The sequence below is a fragment of the Motacilla alba genome, chromosome 2 (assembly GCF_015832195.1).
Source record: "Motacilla alba alba isolate MOTALB_02 chromosome 2, Motacilla_alba_V1.0_pri, whole genome shotgun sequence".
Classification (NCBI taxonomy): domain Eukaryota; kingdom Metazoa; phylum Chordata; class Aves; order Passeriformes; family Motacillidae; genus Motacilla; species Motacilla alba.
In genome coordinates this window covers 87,443,842-87,470,225 of record NC_052017.1, presented here as the reverse complement: position 1 = coordinate 87,470,225, position 26,384 = coordinate 87,443,842, and the positions used below count along the sequence as shown (strand labels likewise).

The 26,384-nt window shown below is 40.3% G+C and overlaps 1 protein-coding gene across 1 annotated transcript in view; it reads right to left on the bottom strand.

Annotated features, from left to right (window-relative positions):
* Positions 1 to 26,384, bottom strand: part of LOC119698151 (poly(rC)-binding protein 3-like) — a 507,654-nt gene that overhangs the window by 344,712 nt on the left and 136,558 nt on the right. The gene's annotated exons all lie outside the window — the stretch shown is intronic.

Below are 26,384 nucleotides of genomic sequence, written 5' to 3'. Positions count from 1 at the left end.
TACTTATTTTTCTCTCTCACTTGAGAGCTTGGTTTCAGTAGACAGCTAGTAGCATTTTCTGAACTTTAAGATAACTGTTCAGTAAGTCTTGCAGCTCTACCAGCACTTTGCCTTGTTCTCATATCCCTTGGTCTGTGCAGTTAAAAATGTTCCTCACTTATGCTGCAAACTTGAGATAACATTTGTGATAGGAATATACAGTAAGGGAAGTGGAATGCAACTGAGCTCCTTAAGACCACCAATCAAAGTGACAGCACACTCATAACAGCAACATGGCATCACTGCTGCTGGCTGAGAACACAGTAATGAGACACTGGGTGTCCCATAACCCAGAAAAATGTTTCATAGATGTGTAAAAACTCAGCTTTAAGAAAGAAGCTCTTGTAGTTCAGACTGAACAACAACAGCCTTGCACATGCTGTGGCTGCTTGCAGCAATATTTTCAAGCAGGGAGCAGGACCTGGCTCAGAGTAAGTCTCTCTGAGCATCCCATATTTAGGCTGCAGTTGCACCACTCCCTAGAGGGCTCAGAAGCTATTCTCCGCCTGTTTCTCACCAATGCACAAATGCAGAAGGAAAGAATATTATCATTAAAAACACAAATGGAGGAGGAGGAAAGGGAATAGGATTAAAACTACACCTAAAAGGAGAAGAGTCTGTTCCCTCTAAAAAGTTAAAGCACCTGCCTCCTGTCAATCTCTGTAGCAGAACAGGAACTGTTTAAACAAACCTGATTGAGGACGTACGCAGTGGAGAGGCTAATAACTTACAAGCAAACAAAAAAAAAATCCCACCAGAGTCCATTTTGAAAGCATGGTTACTTGGAGATGAAGACAGGTGTTAAAACAAACAAACCAAATATTTTAATTTTGAAGCTTTAAAATTTTTCCTGAAAGAGGATTTTCTTTTTCCTCAGTGGGTGTCCAGAAGGGACTGGCAAGTGTCCACCTGTTGTGAGAAGTGGCTACACTCAACTCTGTGCTAAGAAAAAACACTACAAAAAGAGAGATTAGGCAATTGAGATAACTGCCTCTATTTGCCCGTGCTTTATCTTTTTAGAATTTCCTCTCTTCCTCTGCTAAACCTTGAAGAGTCTTACAGGTACACACATCACACAGGGCATTTATATTGCCCAATTCTACACAGCATGGTATCTTCAGATACCACAGATAAACATCTTTTAAAAGGTTAAACATCTCATCTGGTCATTGATAACTCTGTTGCAGGTATTCCACCTCCATAAATATTTTGCAAACCTGCAAATAGTCTAAACTTATGAGGAAAAGAGAAATATCTCTCAGAATTTAATGCTTATTGTTGGGGTGTGTCTGTAATAATAGTGCTACGTTTCTTTTATTTCAGCATTCTAGTGCACTGCCTAAATGTAACCTGGAATAGAAAAGTATCAGTAGGATCATAAATAGCCAAGGAATAATACCCTAAACAGTACTATCCTGCCTGTAAAGAATTGCTTCCTGGCCAGTATCATCTTTGCAGAATCATTCTCAAGTGCTGCCTCTCATTACTTTATTTTTGTGACTGTTAACATCACACACACCACAGCAGTCTGCCAGCAGAATCTCTCAAGTCCATACACATACATCCCGATGTTGCAGATACATCTAAGAAACAAATTCAGCCAAATCCACACACAGAAAAATTAAACTTAAAGGAAAATTTTTTTAAGGATGAAGTTTGCTCTCATTTTTCTGATGTCAGTTGGATCAACTTCCAATTGACTGTTGCTCTGAACTCTGAATAGAGTTGGTACAACAGAGAAGGAATTTTGCCTGATTTAGCTATGGATGAGAGACAAATGGGATTCTGCTTCTGACACTGAAGCATTTTAAATAGCATGAATGTGCAAATGTTTCTAGTGGATTAGGGAGATCTCCCCCAGAGTTTTCACAATTAACTGTGGGATCCACCCACACTAGGGGCACAGCGGCAGCTATCCAGCCCTGCCTGGCAATCCCACCCTGTTACCCAGAGGGTGCCACTTTCAGCTCTGCCACCAAGTATTTTCATCCACTTACTTTAACAAGGGGAAAGTAGATTTACCAATGGATTTTATAGCTTGATTTACAATGCTGTTCTGGGAGAAAAAGCTGAAAATTTGCACAAACTGTTAGGAGTGTGTTAATTGCAATACATTACAATAAGCTTATTAAATAGAAGTCTGTGATTGAAGGTGATTGCACAGCTTCTGTTGTCTAGGTAATTAACAACAGTGCATGGAGGGACCTGCTTGCAATACATTTTAAGATTTTAAATACTCACAAAGTATTCCCTTTCTTCTTACCTGCCCAGACCTAATCAGTTATTATCGCTGTTCTTTATTACTTGTTAACCACCTTCCCTGCGCTTGGTGCCTACAGGATACTTCCTAGCAGAGCAAAAACAGTATTTGAGTCCCAAGGAGTGTAAAAGGGATTTTTTTTATTCAGGCTGTGGGAGACAGAGACCCTCCCACCTCCCTTCATATCACCAAGCAGGGCCTCCATCATCCATGGTCTGACCCCTACACTCCTGAAAGTGTTGGAGGACCCTACTGTACTGGTATACATACCCATCAGCAATAGGACATCAAATGCAGACACAAGCTCCCCTCTGGCTCAGCCACGCCACAGCTGCCCTGTCCTTGTGAGCGTGTCCTGGTGGGTGCAGCCTCATCAGGAAAGATGAATTTGGAGTTTAGTAGATAGCTATCCCCAAAGTGATGTTCACCTCACATCCATTACAGCTCTACATATTCAGATTTTCTCTCTTCCACTTCATTACCAACATGGGTGACATAAGGCTTTTAACTGGCAAACTTTATTTTGAAAAAAAATATCTTATTTTCACAGATTCACCAAATCAATTAGGTCGGAAAAGACCTCTGAGATAATCAAGTCCAACCTTGGACCAAACACCACCATGTCAACTAAATCATGGCATATCCAGTCTTTCCTTAAACATCTCCAGAGACGGTGACACCACCACCTCCCTGGGCAGCCCATTCCAGAGCTTAATCACCCTTTCTGTGAACAAAATCTTCCTAATGTCCATCCTGAACCTCCCCTGGCACAGTTTGAGGCCATTGCGTCTCTTCCTATCACTCGTTACATAGGAAAAGAGGCTGACCCTGACCCCCACCTTTCTAATTTTCTTTCTACATGATCAAACCACATCTTTGTACACTTCCTGAGCTGCCTGTCCCCTTTTCCAAAGAATATACACCCTGCTTTTTTCCTTTAATTCCTGTGAAAACTCCCCACTCAGCCAGGCCAGTCTTCTCTACCAAATTGTCTTTCAGCACATTCAAATCTTTCTGATCTCTCAGCCATTTTTTCTGGACATACATATTTCAACCCAAAGGTTTGTTAGCTTGAACAACTTCATTTCCTAAGAGAAGAAAGTTTTATGGACTTCCATAAACCTCAGTACTCCTGGGTGTTTGGTCCAAGACTGAAATAGATTACCTAATTTGCTCAAATAAGTAATCAATCGGACATTGATAGAGCTTTTAGATTTGAATATTACACAAAAGGGCTATTTCAAAACTTTTAATTTCTATTTTTAAATCATAGAATTATATGGAAATATATTTGCAGAAAACACATTTATTTTTAAAGTTGATTAAGGCAATCAAAGACGCTTTAGTTTTGAAGCAGGAAGAGAATAATCCATCATACAACACTGTAGGAACGCTACACCATTTTGTAGGCAATGCTGCTCAGGAGAGTGGTGTCAGGGTCAGAGCCTCGGGCAAAGGAAGCAGTAGAAAAGATTCAGGCAGACAGCAGAGGAGGGATGCCTTAGCTTTAGAATGAAGAGTATTTGCTTCCTTGACTCAGAGGCAGAGCTCAGTTTCAGTGTACTGTATGTATTCTTGCATCCATGGGTGAAAATTGGGTCTAAGCTAGCTCAAATAAATAACCTGCCTAGATGAGGTTTTTCCTTGCACAGGTGTTAATTGAAAAAGGGAAAAACATCTGTCAAATACCTAATCACTGCAAAGAGATGAATGTCACAATAAATTAACTAGTACTTAACAAAGTACTCATTCTCTGACAGTCTGTCACACACCAATGCAAGATACACACTTGACTGCCATAGACTGAAAAATGCAAACCTGAAATTTTCCTCTGACACAAGAAATTCCCTAGGATTTATCACTTTTTCAAGTTTCGCAGCATAATGGAAGGGGAAATAGCAAATCTGTATTCCAACTTCATTAGAAGATTAAGCAATCTGCTTTGTCACAACCCAGGAACAATATATCCATGCTGTTCCTCTTTTTGTCATGTGTTGATAAAGACACAGAAATGTAAAACAAACAAACAAACAAAAAATAGGATGGATAGACCATACTTTATTTTTTCAGAACACCCATCTTCAGAACCCTTTGAGGACTCCTCTTTGCCTCATCACCTTCTGTTCCCTTCTAAAATGCCTGGTCCTCTTCCCTGCTGTTACACATGCCTCACCTTGGCCTCAGGAAAAGTCTTCAATAAACCCTTTAACCTGTGCTCAGCTGTCACACAGCAGAGCTTGCCCCCTCTTTCCCTTCCTAACCTCTTCCCTCCACAACCATTTCCCATGAAAAAAAGCTGTTGTCAAACTGATGGTATTTATAGGGCTACCAGATGTGGAGAGAGAGACAGCAGACAGCATTTCTGAGTAGTCTTTGGAGGAGATGCTGAGAATCTCACCTATCTCTTCTCTGCCAAATTGCATCTATGAGACTGTTCCAAGCCCTGGGCATAAAGCAAAAGACACCTTTCTTGTATGTCTGGAGGGACAGCAGATTAGTTATTAAAAGTATTGCATTTACCACATGCCGTGCAAAAAATAGCTGCATCAAACACCTGACATTTGTGACTGCTACCCTGAGATATACTTCTTGCAAATGGCTTTTCAAATAGGATTTTATCAATGTTTTCTTTCCTAAAAAAGGTTTCGAGTGTCTCACATAAGTTTCAGAGAGTAGGCACTATATACACCTAGCTACTTGTGTGTGACTTCAGGATCCCCCCAAATGCCCTTTGCAAATGTTTGCAATTTACAATCACACCTAAACCCCATGAAATTTTGGATTGAAATTCCAGAGAGCCTACAGGGTTATCCATAAAAGCTCCAGTATACTGGACGTATCAGAATAAAGTTCATCTGTCTCCAACTGGAGTGTTTTCAAGTTGTTTCCTATTTCTACACATTGCATTTTTATTCTCTTTTTTTCTCCCCTGTAGTTTGACATATTATGCAGCTTCTTTTTCTGGAAAGGATTGATACCAACAATCAAGCACGACAACTGTCCTGCTGTTCCTGCTGTCATATGCATTCTGCTATTACTGTACATACCCTACCCTTTACCACAAAACCTTCCTGAATCTTTCATGCATCTTTCAGTGCAGTTCAATAAAATCATCTCCGAACAGGGAGTGTAAAACAAGCTCTGCAATGTTCTGCTTCTCTACATTGCCACAAGCTGGTCATAGGTCTTAGCTGTTCCAAATATCTCTTTAAATTTATTTCTGTCTGAAGATCAGTGCAGCCATATGGCTTCCATTACCTATATCCTCCAAAAAAAACAAGCATATACATCCACACTTGCCCTGCCTCCACATGCCCAGTCATGTTAGAGGATTCCAGCAACCCCATACAGTTTGGCAGTCTTGGCTTCACGTATAATACAGATTCCAGCAATTCTTCCTCTCCTTTTTCACCACTGGAACAAACTGAAATGCCTGAGCTTATTGGTGTCTCTGTTTGTAAAAACAATGGTGGTAAACAACAGCCTACTTTAAAAAACAGACCTCTGTTTCTAGGTTGCTGTGTAAATTAGATTGTAAGCATATCCATATTTGAAGGCAACAAACAAAGAACAGAGCAACAGCAAGTGAAACAAAACAACATATCTGGCCCAAGTGCTAACCTGAATAGCATTAATGCCTGCAATACATCAGAAAACATTCAAAAGCAGTTTGTTGTTGCTCAAGTGTCACTGTTCTATTGTGGCAAGGATCAATAAGTCTCCAAATGGCTTGACAGCTGCACAGAAGAGACAAGCATGAGAGTTAGTTTCACTTGAAAGAAGACCACAGAAGATTAATTTGCACCAGGGACACCTGTGCACCTTCACGTTTCAGAACAAGAGCCTAAACATAGAGTGGAGAGCAGAAAAGTATTCTCCTTCAACAGAGAATAGGAATTTCATCAAGGTAGATAAACTAACTTGACCTACAGCTAGTGTTATTTGTCTGAGAGTTAACAGATGCATCAATTAAACATGTTGAGGCACTATTTTAGATGGCAGCTGTGATGCCAGTACACGAACTACCTGGGTAATTTCCTTAGTCCTTCATTAGGATCTCTCTCTCTGATTAGCAAAAAGTGTGTGCTGTGTCTAGCTGGGGTCTCAGAAGCAAAGTTACAGAGCTAGAATGCAATTAGCTAGCTTGGAAACTAGTTCCTTATTTTTCTTTGTATAAGGGATTTTTAACCAAAAATAAAGTATGATAGTAAGGTATCTGTCCTCAGGCAAAAACTCAAAACCAAGCAAAAAACTCTAAACCCCAAACTTTTGACACACAAGTAAGCATTCAGATTAAAAGAGACATAAAAGGCAAAAATTAAGCCATAATGCTTTATTAAATGGGTCCAAACTAGGAGGAAATTTCAAAATGTTATTCCAACTTCTTATCTCTGAGGATATATCACTTTTACCAGGTGAAGAATTTAGTTAACAGTTAAATTATCAGCAGATGCATTAAAATTTGCAAAGCTGAGCTGTGGTGATATTTTTTGCTTGTCATTGTCAGCATTTCACAGCATAAATCATCCTTCTTTCTCTGTGTGCCACTAAACACCTTCAGTCACTGTGTTCTAAAAATCTGCTCTCAGTAAGAATACCAGAACACTAGTAATTCTCACAAAGCAGAAAGTCCACGGAGAAAGGATCCAATTCTCTGTGTTCAACCTTCAGTTTCCCTGCTGTCTTCTACCAGATTTCTGACCCCATGACATCAGTCCTTCCAGATACTGGACCAGCTAGAAACATTCAACAACCATCCCTACTTGACCATGGAAGGAAGTTACAGGCTGTTTTCAAATTCCAGAGAAAGAAAGTCCTACCAGTCCTTCTAACACAGAGTACTGGACAATCAATAATAAAGTCCCCAAACATCTCACCTTCAATTTTTGCATGGACCTTCCTCAGGACCCTTCCCTGTTTCTTTCAGGACTTGAAAGAAGCTCTAAACAGGCTCCACATAATACAGCATATGAACACAAAGTGTGTAGTGTATATGGGGTCCAAAGCAAACAGTTTACTGTAACCAAATCTCGTGCTATAGCACAAGGACTGAGTGTGAATAATGCACTTCACTCGTCACAGCATGTCTGGGCAATGACTCTGTTGTGGGGAGAGAGGGTAGAAACTGTTTGGTTTCACCTTTACTGTAGATTAAATTTGTGACAAAATAGATGCTTAGATGCTTTATGGCTGCTTGTGTATTACCCACATGGAATACATAATGTGGGCTTCACAGCAGTGCAAAATTCCCCGTGATTGCAGAGAACTGGATGAGGACTGATATGAATGTAGTGATGAAAGGGACTGCTTATGACTATTGGTATAAACAAGCCAAAGAAATAAAGGAATCCAAGTTACAAGTTTTAATTTGTAACGCATGGGTGGCACTAGTGTAGTTGAGAGCACAGAGAGTAGCTGATTTATCTGTGGAAGACTAGTGAGACCTACAAAGAAGTACCATGGGTACACTTGGTTCAAAGGAGAAAAGGAAAAGTTCTGGTGTCACTATTTGCTGCACCATTTTTGACACTGACAGGTGCCATACAGCAAGTTAAATATGGTACATTTGCATGCCCTTCTTAAAAAAAGAAAAGGAGAAAACAGTCCTTACAGACATACCCTTTTCCACCGTGGTACAAGCAGTCACCAAGACATTCTGAGAGAGATACTGAATGACCCCTTTTCCTCCCCCAAGACCAAGAGACTATTTTGAAATGGTGGGTATGCTGTATTTTAGAAAATTAAGGTATTAGTTTCAGAATATGGATTTTCAAATTCTCTGTTCAACATTAGAACAGTTTGTCACGGTTTTGTTTTCAGTGGAAGGATCAACACTACCAGAAAGTCCCACTAGAAGTAAAATGCATCAGAAATTATTAGTCTGTATTCAGAAAAATCACAAATGAAAAAGTTTAGAGAGAAATCTAGTTCTCTGAGCAGGCAAATAAGACCCTGTTCCAGCCCCTTTCCTAAATGTGACATTTTTCTCTCTCTGGCAGAGAGCACTACATGCATCTGTTGTTAGAAGTAAAAAATATTACCTTCCAGGGAAAACCGTGTTCCTTTGTTTTAACATATGGCCATCAGACTTCAGTTTTGGAAAATGTACAGGGATACAGTATATATATCGTACTGTCAGGTAGTATTTTAGTGCTGCTTTAGCACGCTAAATATTTAAGTAATGCAGATATCATCCTCTGCATTCACAGCAGACTGTTTGATATCAAACTCAAATTTTCCCAGAAGACAGTTGTCAAGCACAGTCACAAAACAATAAGAAAAAGGAAAATCTAGCAGACTTCAGTGTGTGCTCTGCTGTTTTTCCTCATATATGCATGTATTGCATATTACAGACCCACAGCCGTGTGCATTGGCTAATTGACTCCCTCCTTTTGCATCTACCTAGCTTGTCCTCCCTGGCTGCTTAAACAACAGAATATAGTGAAATTTTCAGCTGGAAGATTTTATTCATGTGAAGTGGTCCAAGTGGAGACCAACAAGAGGAAGTGCTTCTCAGGGGCTGATATTGGGACCATCACTGTTCAACCTCTCTATTGGCAACATGGACAGTGGGACTGGGTGCTCCCTCAGCAAGTTTGCTTAAGACACCAAGCTATGTGGTGCAGTTGACACACTGGAGGGAAGGGATGCCATCCAGAGTGACTTTGGGAGGTGAACCTCTGTGAACAACATGAAGTTCAACAAGGTCAAGGGTGAGGTCCCACACAGGTGTTGGGCAATTCCAAACACAAATGCAGCCTAGGCAGAGAGTGGATTAAGAGCAACCTTGAGGAGAAGGACTTGGGTGTCAACAAGAAGCTCAGCCTGACCTAGCAACGTGTTCTCACAGTCCAGAACGCCAAGTGTATGCTGGGCTGCAGCAAAAGCAGCATGGCCAGCAAGTAAAGGGAGGTGATTCCGCCCCTCTGCTCTGCTCCAGTGAGTCCCCCCTGGAGGGCTGCATCCAGCTCTGAGGCTCACAACATAAGGACTTGGCCCTGTTGGAGCAAATCCAGAGGAGGACCAAGAAGATTTTCAGAGAGCTGGAGGACCTCTCGTTTCAAGTTCTGCTGAGAGAATTGGGACTGTTCAGCCTGGAAAAGAAAAGGCTGCAGGAAGACCTTATATCAGCCTTCCAGCACCTAAAGTGCTGGAAGGAAAGCTGGAGAGCAAGCTTTGACAAGGGCATATAATGATAGGGTAAGAGGTAATGACTTCAACCTGAAAGCACAGTTTTAGATTAGATATTAGGATGAAATCCTACACTGTGAGGGTGATGAAGCACAGGAACAGGTTGCTCAGAGAAGCTGTGGATGCCCCATCTCTGGAAGTGCTTGAGGCTAGGATGGATGGAGTTCTGAACAATCTGGTTGAGTGAAAATTGTCCCTGCCTGTGGCAGGTTTGAGGAAGTTGATCTTTAAGGTCCCTTTTAACCTGAATCATTCTAGGGTTCTGTGAAGAATCATCAATACATTGCCAAATAATTATCAAGTCCTGTATCTGCTGGTACATCCTTCAGATACTCTCCATCAGTTGACACTCTTGCCCTGTACAGGCACATGTGTTATCCTGTATTCTTCTGTCTCTTAAAGAACTCTTCCCAACCCAGACCTTGCAATCATCATCACACCAGCTCTCTGCCTGCAAGATAAAAATTTCTCCAGACTCAGCCCCAAGGTGGACAAAGATTCAAGTCCTCTCTAAAATTATAAATCCATATTGTGTCTACATTCTCTTATACTAGAATATTAGCTAGAGATTTGATATAAAGTTAGTAATTCCGTATTCCATACCTGCCACTTTCCCAAGAGAGACATGGTTCTCTCTCTTCTCTTGATTTGAAAAACAAAAATATTAACATAATAATTCCATTAGAGCAAAATCTCTCATTGGTGAAATATTAGTCAGTCTATGGACACCCTATCCTACGTAAAATGGAAACATTGTTACATTCTGATCCCTATGAAATGTGCCTGTCCCCCCCTCACTGGTGTACACAAAGCAGATGGAAGTTAAAAGGGGACACATTTAGATACAAAGTATATATCAATGCCTCTTACAAAGACTTAATGATCAATTAATATTTTATGGCTTGGGACCATTTTCCAGAATGATTCACTTTTTTAATAGCTTGTATTTGCAAACAGTACTTTAAACATTAAACTGCCTCGTGCACATGTTCTATTCCTTTGCTTCTTTCTTTAGACCAAATATATTCTTTATTGGCTACAGACTGCAATTAAAACCATACCTATAGGTAATTATGCAGTCGCCACAGTTCCCTAAATGAATCCTTATCTGGAAGCTACTCTTCAGTAATTTTAGCTCTGCATACAAATGAACTGATTATATTCACTTTGGCCAAACTGTGCTCTGTCTACAACAGAGTTGTGAAGCACGTGCTTACACTTGGGCTACGAAGTGGGATGTACTGTGCTTGTTTTTCTTATCTTGACCTAAATGGGTGACATACCACAGCACATAGCAACACCATAAGTGACATGAATTATGTATCACAAAACTGGACCCATGATGAGTACCAGCCTACCTGAAAAGGAGCAAAAATCTGCCACTTACGTGACAGATTTTTCAGGATCTCTCTGTCAGATTTTTTGATCTGTTCAGGATCAAGCCTCAAATGACTTTGGAGGTTGCAGACCTGGCCACTGCTTCATCTTTTGTAACTGGTCTTTGAAGGCAAGAAAACAAATCCCAAGGGTATGACAGCTACATATTCCCTATGCTATGGCCATGAAATAGATCCTTTTCTAAAAGGTATGTAATCCTATTATGTTTCCTCTTCCATGAGTCTTATTCTCTCCATGCCAGAGCCAGGTAACTCCAGGGGCTGCAGCAGATGCTGTCAGAGGGCAAGGAAAGGTACATGTTCCTTACACAGGAAAGTCATCAGGAATGTACAAACCTCTTAAAGAAGAATCAAAACCAGAATATTTGCTGTTACACGATTCTCCCTGGGCTACTGAAAAACTGTCACTCCTATGTATTTTCAAAAGGCACACGACTGCTGAGGTGACATGTCACAGCTGAAAAGCTTATGGTATTCCTTTCATTTTACTTTGAGGCATGCTATACAATGCAGTAATGCCAACTGCAAAATACCATCACAGATCCCATACATTGATCAAGCATATAGTGTTACTGGGCTACTTACAATTGCAGCAGCCATGAAAAGGCTGAGAAACAGGGGGAGGGAAGAATATCCATATGTCTGTACTTTTTAGGTCACACATATGGTGGATTAGCTGTGTTTGGCATGTGAACTTTCAGCAGAAGGTAGCTTATTTCACACTCACTGTTATGTTAAGCACACTTTTTTCTTATGCCTACTAAAGCATTGTTTAAAAACCCTCCTCCTGATTAGGCAGACAAACTGAGACATAGGAAACCAGAGAGCTTTTATGGAAATTTTGATATCAAGAGCACTCAGATGTTGTGCACAAGCTAAGAACAAAGGGAACAACAGCAAAGTCAGATCTCTCTTTAGAGCCACATAGAAAATCCTGGACTTGGCAAGTCATTGATGAAACTCCTGTTAGCATCACTGATGCTTTAGATGTGTTTGTGCAAGGCCTAAACTGATGTTGCCCCAGCACCCAACAGGGAATGCCCTACTAAATCCTGGCACAATTGTCCACAAAAGACACTTAGCCAACAAAACTATCTGGGGTAGCAGAATAAGATGCCTCTGAAACCCAAAACGCAGCCCACCACCCACAGTAACAGCAAAAAACACAGCTAGTGTTAGGCATAAGATATGCTTAATACATTCACATTTGCAATTATCCATTTCCAGCCATCTGTAAATAACAAAGGAAACATCAAGTGCAACCAGGCAAAGGAAGACTTGATGCACGCTGCGTTCTAAAAAGTGAGCAGCACAGCACTGCAGCTGGTGCTTCTGGGGCAAGGCTTAATGAATTCCTAACCTGAGAGGTAAGAGAAAGCTGGCTAGTTGTGTTCGACTTTATCCCCACTGTACAGTTCTCTTAATCCACACCTTGTCTGCTTTTTAGGAAGGCAGCCCCTCCTAGGTTTCTGCCAACATCACTTCCAGTACATTTTGCTGTATCCAAGTCCTCCCAGGAGAGGAGAAGGGAAGAGAAAAAAGCAAAGTGAGAAGATTTGTAAGTCCTCAGCAAAGGGATTGCTGCAAGGAGTTTTGTAGGCAAGAAATCATACCCAGCCTAAATTAGAACCAGTTTTTTACTGTGTGTCCTCCTCTGCAGCCTAAAACAAAAGGAGCTGAAGTATTTTCATGTTCCTGACCCTGAAGGGACCACTTATAAGGCCAGTAAAAATAAGAACAGCTTTGCTTCTTATTTCTATGACATTCAAATTAGAATGGGAACACATAGCAGATTCACCTGTCTCACACGCAGATGCCCCATTCGCCAAAGCAGATAGCAGCTAGCAGGCAACCAGTGGAAGAAGTGATACAGATTAAAGAAAGGGAAAGAAATATCACAGGCAAAAAGGCAGAAAAAGGATAGACTAGAAAGTGAAAAAGAAAGCAAATAAGAGTAGAAAAGGCAGAGGACAAAGATGTGAAAAATGTCCTTTTTTTTTTTTTTCCCCCCACAGGACTATGCAGGGGCTGCAAGCACCATGGGGATAGTTTCTACATGAAGTAAGGATAAATCTTAAAGGCTGTCAGATATACACACTTTGACACATAAACCCAAACTTTTTGCAAAAATCTCACTTTAATATTGAAAACCAGCCGCTGTCACTATGGTGTGTGAAAGCTTTAGAGCACTTGCATCCTCCCTGCACAGAAAATCTTCCAATAAAACACTGACAGAAGTGGCAGCAACCCTGTGTTCTCAACCAACGCCCCCAGCCATCAGAACCACTCCACTATCACTGAGCATGTTTGGATCAATCACAGCAACATGAACAATTCCTTGCTCATAGAAGGACTTTTGCACTTTGTATGAAACAAACCAAGTGCAAGGCAGTACCATTGAATCCCAAGAACAGTGTGCAGGCACAAGCCTTTGCCAAAGTCTTCAAAAGTAGGACAGGAAAGACTTTTAAAGAGTTCATATATTTCAGCAACTTTTCTATAAAAATTACTAAAAACCTCAAACTCAAGCTATTAGAGAGGAAACACCCCGTCACCCAGCAGCCATAGGAAGCAGCATGCACCACCAGTGTCTAGAAAAAAAAGTAATATGGCTCCCTTAGCTACAAGAAAAAAAAAATTAGAATTCAAGCAAACTTTTTTCTTCTAAGCTTCTCTTAAAAATATTATAACAAATATATCCTTTAAATGACAACTGTCCCCACATATTTTCAGAGAAAAAAAAAATAGATCAACAGACCACCACTATATATTTTTACACTAATGAATAAATATACATGATTAGTTACTTTTCTGCAATGGTACAAATTATGTGTACAGGAATCTTGTGGAGTCCACATATGCTCTTTCAAGTTTAGGAAACATGCACGAAGAAAAAGTTAAAAGCATCTCATGCTTTACTTAAACTTTGCAATCTTTCAGCTGCTGCTCCTAACCAACAAAAGCAACCTTCCAACTACAAAAGTTGAGAGACTATCATATAAAATTTAAGGATTCTAACCCACAGATACAATCACTTTGAAAATTAATTTTAGCAGACATAGGCCAATCCAAAAGAAACATTGGGTGCTTTTTTTGGGATAACAAAAGGACCAATGTGCCCCCTTGCAGGAGAGAGCCTGCCACCAAGGCAGGCAGGGAAAGGCAAGATCCCAGGAGTCTGGCCACCCACTTTCACAGGCTGTTAAGTGCCACTCAGAAGCAGAGAGACAGACCCACAGAATTTCTTCGGTTTGCTGCAGCACCCCTGTTTCTTCTTGCTCTATTGCAGCAAGGTTACAGATCCTATACACGGCACAGTGGGACCAGACCTACCCATAATCATTATCTATGATGCAATAGGGACATAAATGTAAGCCCCACTGAAGAAACAAATGTGTGGATGCAATTGTGCTTCTCAGTTTAATTTTAATCCAAGTATCACTGACTGTGACAATAAAGAATGAGTTTTACAAGCTCTGGTATAACATATTAAAACCAGAGCCATGCTCTCCCATAAGTCTCAAGCATGAAGTTAACTGCAGCATCCCGAGCCTGAATTATTCACATAAACTCTAGATCGGATTGAAAATATCCTTGAACAGAATTCTAAACATCATTAGGTACACTACTACTGCCTTGCTTTTTTTCTTTTTTGTCAAGGAAAATGCTTCCCATTAGTTACACCAGAAAAAGTATGTAGCACAAAGCAAAATGATCAAGTGAATGAAAACTTTTGCTATTTTCTTGTATGATGTTAAAGGTATAAAAAGCAAGGGTGCAAGTACCCCAGTTTTAAATTAACTGGGGTAATAACCTGAAAATATTGTCACCAGAATTAAAAAGCAACAACATAATGCAGCCTTTGATGTGGTTAATACAGGAGGTTGCCACTAAAAGACAGCTAAAAAAAGACTAAGGCAGGACTTCTAGGAATGAGTTTAATCATAGAATAGTTTGGGTTGGAGTGAGCCTTTGAAGGTCATGCAGTCCAACCCTTTGCAAATAACAGGGACATCTTTAACTAGATCAGGTTGCTCAGAGCATCATCCAACCTGACCTTGAATGTTTTCTGGTTTGTGGCATCTACCACTTTTCTGGGTCACCCGAACCAGTGTCTCACTATCCTCAGTGCAAAAAAATGTCTTCAGTATATCTAATCTAAACCAACCCTCTTTTAGTATGAAGCCATTCCTCCTCATCCTCACACCCCTGTAAAAAAATACCCCTCCAGCTCTTTTGTAGCCCCCTTTCGGTACTGGAAGCTCTCCCTGAAGCTGTCTCCTGTCTGGACTGAACAAACCCAGATTTCTCAGCATTAAAAATCAGGGGTTTTTTGCATGTAGGTGTCCCATAGTAGGTGCTTCAATAGTTTATATATTTGTAATAGCTTTTTCCCTAGTTTTCAAGTGTACATTTCCAATAAACAGAAACAGTGTTATTTACTTATAACTTCAGCAGCATAAACCACAGCTGAAATTCATCAGCACTATATAGAGGTAAAGGAGAATTGATGAGATTACTGTGATGAATTAATTTTAACTACACTATTAAAAAAAATCTCAATTCTATAGATAGATTTATTAAACCTTCCTTGGAAAAAATCTGAGCAGCTAGGAGCAGCGACAGGATACTGAATGTTACAGGCCACAAAGCTGGTCTAAATGGTCACTCATAAATCCCTGTTAAAATGACTAGTTTTTATCTAAGAGAAATCTTACCTAAATGACTGCTTAAATACATCTGATTTTAGCAGATTACTGCAAAAATTAATAGTTTTGGCAAAAGTATTCTCTACACTTTAGCCTTTGCTACTCACAAATCTTATATGTCATAAAGAGAAACTATGTTTAGCTTTGAATAATTAATGCAATACTCAAAATAGCACTTCATATACAATATTTAGTAGCTGCCAAGGGTAACCATTATAAGTCCTGTGCTCATTCGTACACACAACTTTACAGGCAGAAGCAAATCAGAAATGCCAGCAAGTGCTACAGCTTCACAGTGATACAAAAGTCAAGAAAGATTCTGACAACACATCTGGTGTAATAGTTATTGTTTCTACATTTACAATTCCTCTTCAAGACATATATTTCCTTCTTGGTTAACCTGTACATTGATAAACACCTGAAATTCCTATTTTGTATCTGGTAGAAGAAATATAAGAACATGCTCTTTAGTTACAGGGATTTGCATCTCTCTGGCAAGGTACAGACCCCAAGGCATTGAACTACAGCACTTGGAAGTATATTTAGATCTCATGTTAAATTCTGCATAATCCTAAACAATAAGCTAGAGTTCTACACAACATGGAAACATCTATTTTACATTATCTATTAGGTTTCTAATACGAGCCTATAAACACCAGGCATCCTTAAAACAACAGCTGGAGATTCTGGAGAAAACTCACATTATTTACTATCAATTACATTTATGGGTTGAAAAAAGCAAGGGCAAAAGGGAGACTTTCTTCAGCCATGTTTTTTTCTTCACTCAGCAGAAAGAGAAGCCTTTATTTTGGGCAATTTAGACCCTTTCATCCTCCTTGTCCAGCACCAGAGCCGCAGCAGCAAATAGGGCCAATTTTCCTGAAGCTCTAGGGCTGCTTTGATGTATCCCACCATGGATAAATCTGGCACGCACCAGAACAGCGTAATGCCTTCCCATCTGCAGCATATTCTCCATGAAACCCGCCTCTCCTTGCTTATCCCAGCACAGAAGAGACATGCTGCTGTGTCTCATAGGTGCTTGCTGCCGCAAAGGCCTTTCAGAGCTCCCCGAATCCTCCCTCCAGCCATCTCTAATCTGTGTGACAGGAACAGTCTGGCACTAAGAAAGATGAGGAGCCACTAAGCACAAAATCACTTTGCACAAAACACCTCTCCTTAATCTGTTCTGAGCACTTGATCTGGTCTGCATCCATTTCTGCTCATCCTTTCATATTTTTTCTGTGCCCTACCAGCCTGTGGCATTTGAAGTGTATGCATGCTTCTTACATAGATGCGAAGTCTGTAATTTGATGTGCACTTCTTCTGAATAATCAATATAACTTCAGTCACCTAAGAAACATTCCTGAATATATCCTTCTAATTATACATCCGACTGCATTTCCATGCTACTCTGACACAACGCTGACAGTATAATCCTCTCCATCGCAGCATATGGTATAATCACAGATCCTGAAAATATTAAGAGCAAGCAGTACTTAAGCAGATGCTTAAGAGCAAACTACACATCACAAGTATGTAAGTGACCCAGAAATAAAACAAATTCCACAAGTGTGGAACTGCTGTGGAAAGATTAAATATTTCATACAACCACTCACTATAATGAGTGTCTGGAGTCATGCATCTGCCTTTCCTAACAAGGGTAAGTATTTCTTCACTGTTCAGGAAAGCAGCACTCTATGAATAATTGATTTTTAAATAATTGGTATGATGTCCAAGTTGATGTAATTAAATCTCCTTTTGTTAAGACATACCACCAATAAATGATGCCTAAAAGGGAATTAGAAAAGACAACATCATCAAAACTTAACCTCTTAAAATCACTGAACTAGAATATTTTCCACCACTAGGCCAGAGAGACACTTTGCTTACAAATTCCATCTTCCCACATCCAGTCCTGATCATACATAGATCAGTCTGTTGGAGTTCATATAAAAATTATGTGGGAAAAAAGGCAAACAGAAATGTTGTCATCTAAACTCTATCCCAACTGGAGTCAGTGGCAAGACTCCCATGAACTTCAAAGACAATGGGATTTGGCAAGGGTTAAGCATTCCAAATGGCCTTCAAACAACAGATGGACATTTGCTGGAGTTCAAAGGCACGAGACATAGCTTGCGCCTTACTTATGCTAAAATCTTACCCCAGTTTATCTAATTGTGGAAAGGCCATTACTTCTACAAGTGAGGGAGGGACCACTCAGAGCATCATGCAAGCTACCATCCATCTGCTCCAAAACTGTGGTGGAAGTCAGCTTACTATGAGAAAAAAATGAAACAGTAAAAAGTGGCTGTAGTGGTCAGAGGATGCCTATGCTTGGCAGCAATCCAGCAGTTTGCAGCAGATCTGCTGCAGAGCAGAGATGCATCCCCTCCATCCCACATTCCAGTTCACTTCAGTCAGGAATCTATATGGAATGTTTAACACTACAGAAAGACACATACTCATGATCACAGCCAATTCTTGCTTGGCCTTAGTTTATCATTGAAAGACTGCTTTTGTTTTGTTGAGTTTAGAAGACTTTTCCTATTCTACTAAAATCATCTATGGGGTTCTACATATTATTAATGACAATTTGATGAACAAGTATGTTCACATCCAACTAAAATGAGGAATTCAGAAATTTTTTAAAAAGCAATCAGTTCTTATTGATCTCATTTATTCTTCTGGATTCTCTCCAATTTATTTATTTTACTAACTTTCCTACACAATCTGAAAACATTGTTCATGTGTTCGTTTCCTCAGTTTCTTCCAAACAGTTCTTATATACAGTCATATCTATTCAAAACTGAAATCTTAGGCTATCACCATCCTGTAGAAAGCAATGCCATGGCACTCTTCGAAAAGCCACTAATTTCAATTCAAAGACAGGAGATCCTCTACCGAAGAGGAAGGGTTTTATAGGCTAAAGAGTGAGTTAAAACCACTCAGCTGAGGGCAAAAATATAATGCAAAAGGACCTAGTAAAGTTTGAGAAAATATGTTTGCTTCAAACTCAGCTAGTTGAGTTTACCACAAGCCACAGGCAGAGTATTCAGGTGCTGGACTACACAGGCTACAGGTACAGAGGCATCTGTGCTGGCTCCAGGCACAGCCAGCTTGGACTCAGGACCCACAGAACTGGGCTCACGTGGCCAGTGTCCAACTGGCTCAAGTGACTATTAGCTCTCTGACATTTCATTTCAGTGTAAGTAAAAGTTACACTTTTATAGCATAATTTTCATGTGTTTTGTGTTATCTATATTTGCTTTCCATAGCCACCCGTGTCACTGTCCTTCCCTGTCCTTCCACAACAGATAATTAGGAGACTCTTGCATCAATTGAGTGGCAAATTGCAGAGCAGTGGGGATGTGGTTGAAGAAAGCTTGGTAACATCTCCATGACACAAAAATACTTAATTGAAATTGAGAATAGCATTCAGTGAGCATAAATATGAACTTTAAGTGGTTCTCTGCTCCAATACTCACATCAGCTTTGCTGTACCCTCTTTTGTAAATCTATTTTCATACTCCCAATGCATGGAAGCCAGTTCAAAGACTCTTCAGGCTTACAGAGTAGTCCAAACTGCTTCAGAGTTACCATAAAACATCTTCCCAAAAAAATAAAACAAAAGGGTCCTTTTGTTCTGGATGACTTGGGCTGAGAAATTACTTGGATTTACCCATCCCAATATTCTCTCTGAGCATGCACAATTTGGAATCAGAAAGATCTAAAATCAGGGAAGTTATTTAAGGCTCTTTAGCAAACTGACAAATTCTATACTACAAGCATTGACAGCAAAACATTTCACCAGCAATTTGACAGTTACACTTCGGAATTGAGGACTAAGGCAACTTCTCATTCTCAAAGAGTTTTTCTGGACATTTTCCATATTACAGTATATTCTGAAATTTAAATTGAAGATTAGTGTTTACAGGTTAATCATGAAGCCATATTTCCTGTCATTGTAGGTAATATATGCCTTAGGCAAGCTACCCAATTACATCTTTAAGATGTAACAAAATTATTGTTGCTGTAAAGTTCATGCCCTTGTGCTTAATGTAACATGGATCTAAGCCACCTTTTGCTCCACAAGCTATCCTGCCCTTATTTGGATCCACAAAAAAACAAAAACAAGGGATGTGTTACAGCAGCTTAAGATGTCCTGTACCTCTGGCTGGTGAAGACTGCAGTGAGAGAGCTCTCACATTTTCCCTGTATTTCAAGACTGTCCCTGCAAAGAAAGTCAAATGTAACACAGATAGATAGATAGATAGCATTTCTTGGCTTGACCATTGAACAAAAGCAAGCATGAAAGCACAGATCTCAAAATGTTTTTGTGTGCATTAATCTCAAATGCAAGTTTCTAAAAAAATCTAACAAAAATAAATATACAGGTTTAGGCATTTAAAAACTAAAAAGGATCCACATAAATACAGAAGTAGAAAGCACCAAATGTTCAATTTTAACCAATACCCTATTGCATAGAGCATTTCTTTAGTCATAAGTAAGTTAAACCCATTACATCCCAGGAGAAATCTCACTGCTAGTACGTCAATTTTTCTAGAGTGGCATAAAACTTAAGACAGAATTGCTAGTTTTGCTATTATACATGCACTGGAACAGATGTGTGAATCAAAACCTTCAGTCTTTCAGACAACATCAACACTTGCTTACTTGCTTGATAACTATCTCAGCTTTGGGTGACAGAGCTGCAGAACTGGAAAGCTATCTCATCCTTGAAGTCCATAGACAGAAGACGGACAGATTCACATCTTTCAGGGGAAAAACATTATTTCAGCTAATGTCTTATGCAGCTCAGAAGAAGGGAACATTAGCATAATCCTGATATTGTTTGTGAAAACGAACAAATGAACAAAGAAACAACAACAACAACAACAACAAAAAAAAATCAAGAAACCTTCCCTCCACACTTCCACAAATAGGAGTTTCCTGGAATTTTTTGAGCCAAAACTGAGATACATTCAGTCTGACTTTAGAGGTAACACACAAGTCATTCAGCAAATACTCAGACTCCTGAACTGACTTTGCATCCATTAAGTCAAAGATAAGCAACATATCTTCTCTTCCTCTTTCCTCCAAGCATTGAGAGAGCAGGCAGCAGGGCATTCCACTTCTTTAAAATTATAATATCACAAAAAGCTAAAGTCTTGAAGTTCAGAGATGAAGATGTACAAAGTCCACAATGCCATAATTGCAAACTTAATGTTTGTTCATAGAAGCAAATGAAACCTAAACATTTTCAAGAGCAGAAGCTTTAGCAAGCAGCCATTAAAATGGATTTTCATATAGAGAACAATAAGCTTGATAATGGGGTTTCTGCAGAGGAACTTAAGAAGCAACTGTCCTGGTTGAAGCCAAGACAGGGTTAATTTTCACAGCCGTCAGGAGGGAACATAGCTGGGACAGAGATTATTCTGTATCACCTCACATCATTTTCTGGGGCAGTAGCAAGGGAATGTCTTCCAGGGAGGTGTTTTCCTTCTGGGTGGGTGTTGTGTGGCAGAGGGCGGGGGCAGGATTGTCTGTTGTCGGGGGGGGGGGGGGGGGGGTTTCTGTGTGAATCTTTCACCTCTTCCTTGCACTCTCTGCCATTATTATTGTTGCTGCTGCAGTTCATTGTTTTTTCTCACTGCTGTTTCCAGTGAATTGTTCTTATCTCAACAACGGTGGTCTTAACTTCTTGTGCCTCCAATTCTCCTTTCTGTTCCGCCACAGGGGAGTGGGAGGGGAGAGAGTGGTTTGTAGAGTCAGTGGGAGAACTACATCAGGCAGTATCACTCCTAAACCACGAGGCAAGTTAGAGGCAAAACTGAGCAAACCAATTTCCATCTGTCGGTGGTTAAATCAAGTTTTAAGGCTCAGAAGAGAACAAAGGTTAATGTTTACGGCTTTACAGAGATACAGTGCTTTTCCTACGTTCACTTCCTATTCTGTCCTCAGTAAGTGACTGTTGGAGTGCTGAAGCTTCCCCATATCTTCTTATCCTCCTTAACTTGGACAGAACATCAGCATCAGTCCCCTCAGGCCATCAGTTATAGCTGCAATACAACAAAGTAAGGCATATTCTCCTATTCATTCCCTAATCTACAATTATTCAAGCATCAGATCATCATTCAAACAGAAACAGTTTTTGCATAATTAAAACTGAACCCTCTTATGCCCTTTAGTTATTTCAAAAGGCCCTTGGGAAGTGAAGGATAATTAGTATGACCAATATCAAGAGGAATGCAGGCTATAAAATTCATCTTTATACAAAGGCTTTTACTCTTCTGTACATGACAGGCACATACAAGCTGCAAATAGCAATGACAGTACAAGGTACATAACTGTAAAAATCAGTCTACATTAACAGGGCAGTACCATTTGGCTGTGGTAGGGCATGCATTGCGTTGTACATGGGAAAAAAATAGGAAATTGTGTCTGCATTGAATGATTTCTCTCTGCTTCAGATACCAATATTCAACCTCATACAGTCTGCTTGTTTCCTAAAGCACTCTGGGGGTTAAGCCCTCCCTCCTCAAATCCCACCCGTAGTGGGGATGAAAGGGACATGCTTTAATAGCAAACTCTCTGAACGGAGAAAAGTTTACATGTGTTTGAGATGAGGCTCTAAGGGCCCTAAGGACCTCTTACTCCTCACAGAATATCATGAAACTAAAAAAAAGAAAAAAAAAAGATTTGTACCAATGATGAAAACCACTCATTATGCTGTTCTAGACTTTGCTTAATTTCTCCTGCTCTTTCTTATCATACAGAGAAACGCTGGAACAGAGATTGTACAAACAAGGCCCAAAACAGATGTAGAAATAACTTAAGAAATTTAAAAAATTGAGGGTAGGGAAAGAAATGGAAGATCTTAATGACCTGCAAAAGGCCTTATACTGTCAGTAGTCAGACTGAGCATGGCAGTGATCAGGAAAAATATGTTCAGCTCTCTTCTCAACAGCGGTGGAAAAGAAATGCCAGAGTATTAGAGAAAAAGCAAAGGTAATGAAAGCTAATGATAACACTGCCTTACAGTGAAGGGGACCAATTCTACAGCAACATTCATCCATTTGGACTAAACTAAGCAATCTGCAGCTCTTGGCAATAATCACCTGTTTATGATGTGCTGTGTACAGTCTGCTAGGGCAGGGAAAAGTCACCGAGCTGGATGGAGATTAAGAGAATGCCAGTGGAAACTCAGTGTTTCTTCCATTTCAGCAGAAATTTCAAGCTGAAAACTGACTCTTTCCACATAGAAACTATTTTAACCTGAATTTCAGGTTAAAAATAAATTCATAAATAGAAAATCTGGCTACCACAGTTACTATGGGTCTCATTTCAAAGCACCAGATTATTGTTTTGTGTGATGTGTCGGTGAAATTTCCTTCCACAAAAGGAGAACTTATGGCACTAGAGAAACACACTCATCTCCCATTAGAGCCACTATTTTTTAGAATCATGTAAAGCCTGTAAATAAACTCATTTTCAGATTATCTTCTGTACAATCAGTATAAAAAATGAGATATTCCTTTTTCTGAACTACTTGCTTAACTTGGATCAACTTCCACTGAGTTGTTTTGCCAAAAGACATCTGCATAACAAGACGAAACTCTCCTCAATGGAGGGACACTCTGCCCCTGGAAATGTGACATGAAACACCATGCCTGCCACTCAGGATATGTGAAAGCCACTTGGCACTTCAGGAAGCCTCACAATGCTTCTGACCTCAGCCATTCCACCAAAAAGGCTCGGCATCAGACGCAGCATGAAAAGAGTTCATGCAGCTGCATAGTTTGAACAGGTTGTCACCTTATTTATCCCTGTACAGCCTCGCAACAGCAAAACACATGCAGCCACAAAGACCAGCTATTGTAATTCTCTCTGTATTGAGTTACCTTACAGGGTTTTCCTGCCATGCACAGGAGATGTGGCATGCCACCAGTGTGTTGGCCATGGGGACAGAGCTGCAGTGATCACATTACAGCCCCCCAGCATGGTACTCCTCACCCAGGCCAAAATAGGCTTTTCGAAGCAACATGTTGTACAGATTTGTTCACCATGTTCAGTGTTTGCAAAACTATATTTTCTTAAAATTCCCTCATTTTTGCATTTGAATTAACACAAGGGAACACGAAGTAGCCTCTCCTCCAGATAAGCAAGCACCTTCCCTTCAAGCAGCTTTGTGTGCCTTGGCAGGTCACAGCTGCCCTATCCCCAACTCCTGCATGCTCAGCCAGCCCTTCAGTTTACAAACACTTCTGCCTTTCATAGGATTTAACTTTGGCCTTTAGAGCTGTACCCTTTCCCTTCAGTGTCATGCCTGGAAGAACCCTTCTTGCAATGCTTACACATCCTCTCTTCTCCTAGGCCTCCTGCCTTCAGGACTTGGTTAGGTCTATTTTAACATGATGTACCTTCTCTAAATGAAGAACAATATTTAAATAGGTATCAGACCCATCCAAAGCATAATCACCACTAGTTCTGGATTTGCTGTGATTAGCTAGTTCAAGTGAGTCCAACAGTCATGCAATTAACATCCAAGGCACACAGCAGCAAGTGCATTATCATCACACAGAAATTAAGAATTGTCAGTGCAGCACTCTTCACTCCTTTGAGGACTTAGGTTGGAATGCTTCACAAGGAAAAGTTGAACCCTGCTCCAAGGGCTCATCTACTTGAAATAAGCTGCTTCCACAGGCCTCAGGGAAAATCCCCAGCTTGCAGACTATGTTAAAAGCTAAACCTCCTGGCAATCTCTGTAGTGTTCCCGAGGTCTGTTCAAAGAAAATTAGTGCAAGAGGAACAGATTAGTACATTGAAGCACTTGTCAAAGACACAACATCTATCTGCAGCTGGTGTATTTTACTTGAGACTACATTTTGCCTGGTTCCCTGGATAGGTGCTCCCAATGCAGAAGCAGTACCAAGCCGCTGAAAGAGACCACCAGTGTCTTCCATCCCCACTAGAGGCTGAACCAGACTTGGACAGAAGTGGTGTTTGTACAGCCTTCCTTCAAATAATCTCAACTGCATACATGAAAACAATTATAAGTGAGGACAAGATGGGGATATTCAAACATTTTTTAGTGGGACCCCAATTCCCCCTAACTTTTGCTCTGGGTTGGGAACTCCCAAACCTTGACAAATGACATCTGCCTTCCTAGACCACTGCTACATTTCTTTCACAAACAGATGCCTGAAAAAGGCACTATTATACTTCCTGTCTTCAGCTTCAACTCACAAATCATAGGTTTCAGTGTTTTTTAAGTGTAAATCTTCAGGCTACTGGAGGAGAGATCCAAACAGCTATCCAAACAAAGTATTTATACACTGTGGGAACACTAAGATGTCATAGTGCATATAAGGAAACAGCTCTAAAAAGCAGCATAGGTTCCTCCTCTCCTGGGAAAAGCCAAGTCTTTTCCTAGGATTGCCTTCTGTCAAGAACCCAGGTGCAGCCAGTAGAAAACACAGAAGGATGAAGGAATTCAGTGCGTGCCTTGAAGAACTCAGGAACAGAAGCACGTAGAAAGGAGGACGAAGGGGACACAAATACATTCATAGTTGTGGTAATTTTCCTCCTGAGCAGATGTTATACATGCTGAGGCTCTGCTTCTCATGAAGTGGATGCACATGTGCCCAGCAATGGCAAGTAGTGGATTAACTCCTCCTCTCGTTATGGTTGTACACACAGCTTTCACTTTCCCTATTAAACTGCTGTTTTCCATATCCAGGAGTCATCTTGCCTTCCCTTCTATTTTCACCCCATTCTGCAGGAGTGGAGAATGAGCAGGTGGCTGGGTGGCTGTTGACCCATGTCAACCACCCACACTTGTATAATTTTGTGCAAACAAGAAGCACAAAGACTGTAAATAATTCATGTTAAGGGCCAGCAAGTTCCAACACTAAAGGTATTAAAAAAAAAAAAAAAAACAAAACTACTCCCATCCTGAAAAGTACATAATTTCACTTTTTTCAGTAGTATAAAAAATCATTAGAGACAACAGCAAGTATGAAACTTAAAGTGTGAATATATATAATATAATATAATATGTGTGTGCGCATTCACATACATATATGAAATAAAACAAAAGCACTAGCTACTTTCCTGAGCAACTCTGCAGCAAAATTGTTCTCTCAAAATCTAGAGCTGAAAAAGCCAATTGAAATCAATGGGCTCTGAACCTGCCCCATATCACTGACTGGCCCTCCTGCACAGGGCCCCATGGTACTCCCAGGGGGGAGAAGGTGAAGGCCTGGCGTGCTTGTAGGATTTTGTGAGGGCTGTGCATAGTCACTGGCTGGGTGTGGTGCTGCTGCAGTGCCTGCCCTGACTGAGCCCCTCATCTCTTCAGTCCTGGGGTTGTCTCCACGTTCAGCCCTGCTCTAGCAGATGCTGTCCCAAGTCCCTGTGCATGCACACCAATATGTGCTTGCAAGACTGTGAAACAGCAGGTAAGGGTCAGACCAGAATCCTCAGAGTCAAACATCACTGAATTTTCAGTTTCACTGGGAACAGTTCCTATGGTTGTTTCCAAAGCCAGTGATATTTACTTTAGTCCATGATGTTTGCTAGTCTTTCTATCCAAATTGCAAAAACAAATATGGTCTATTATGCTGAAATTAAAATCTATTATTGGTATGAATTCATTTATTACAGAAAAATTATCCAACTGATTAAATTATAATCAGAATATGAAAGTGATTTCTAAATTTTACTCGAATATGGTTAAAGAGCAACTAGAAATCCATCACTGCAGGCAGAGATGCAAATAGATGAATT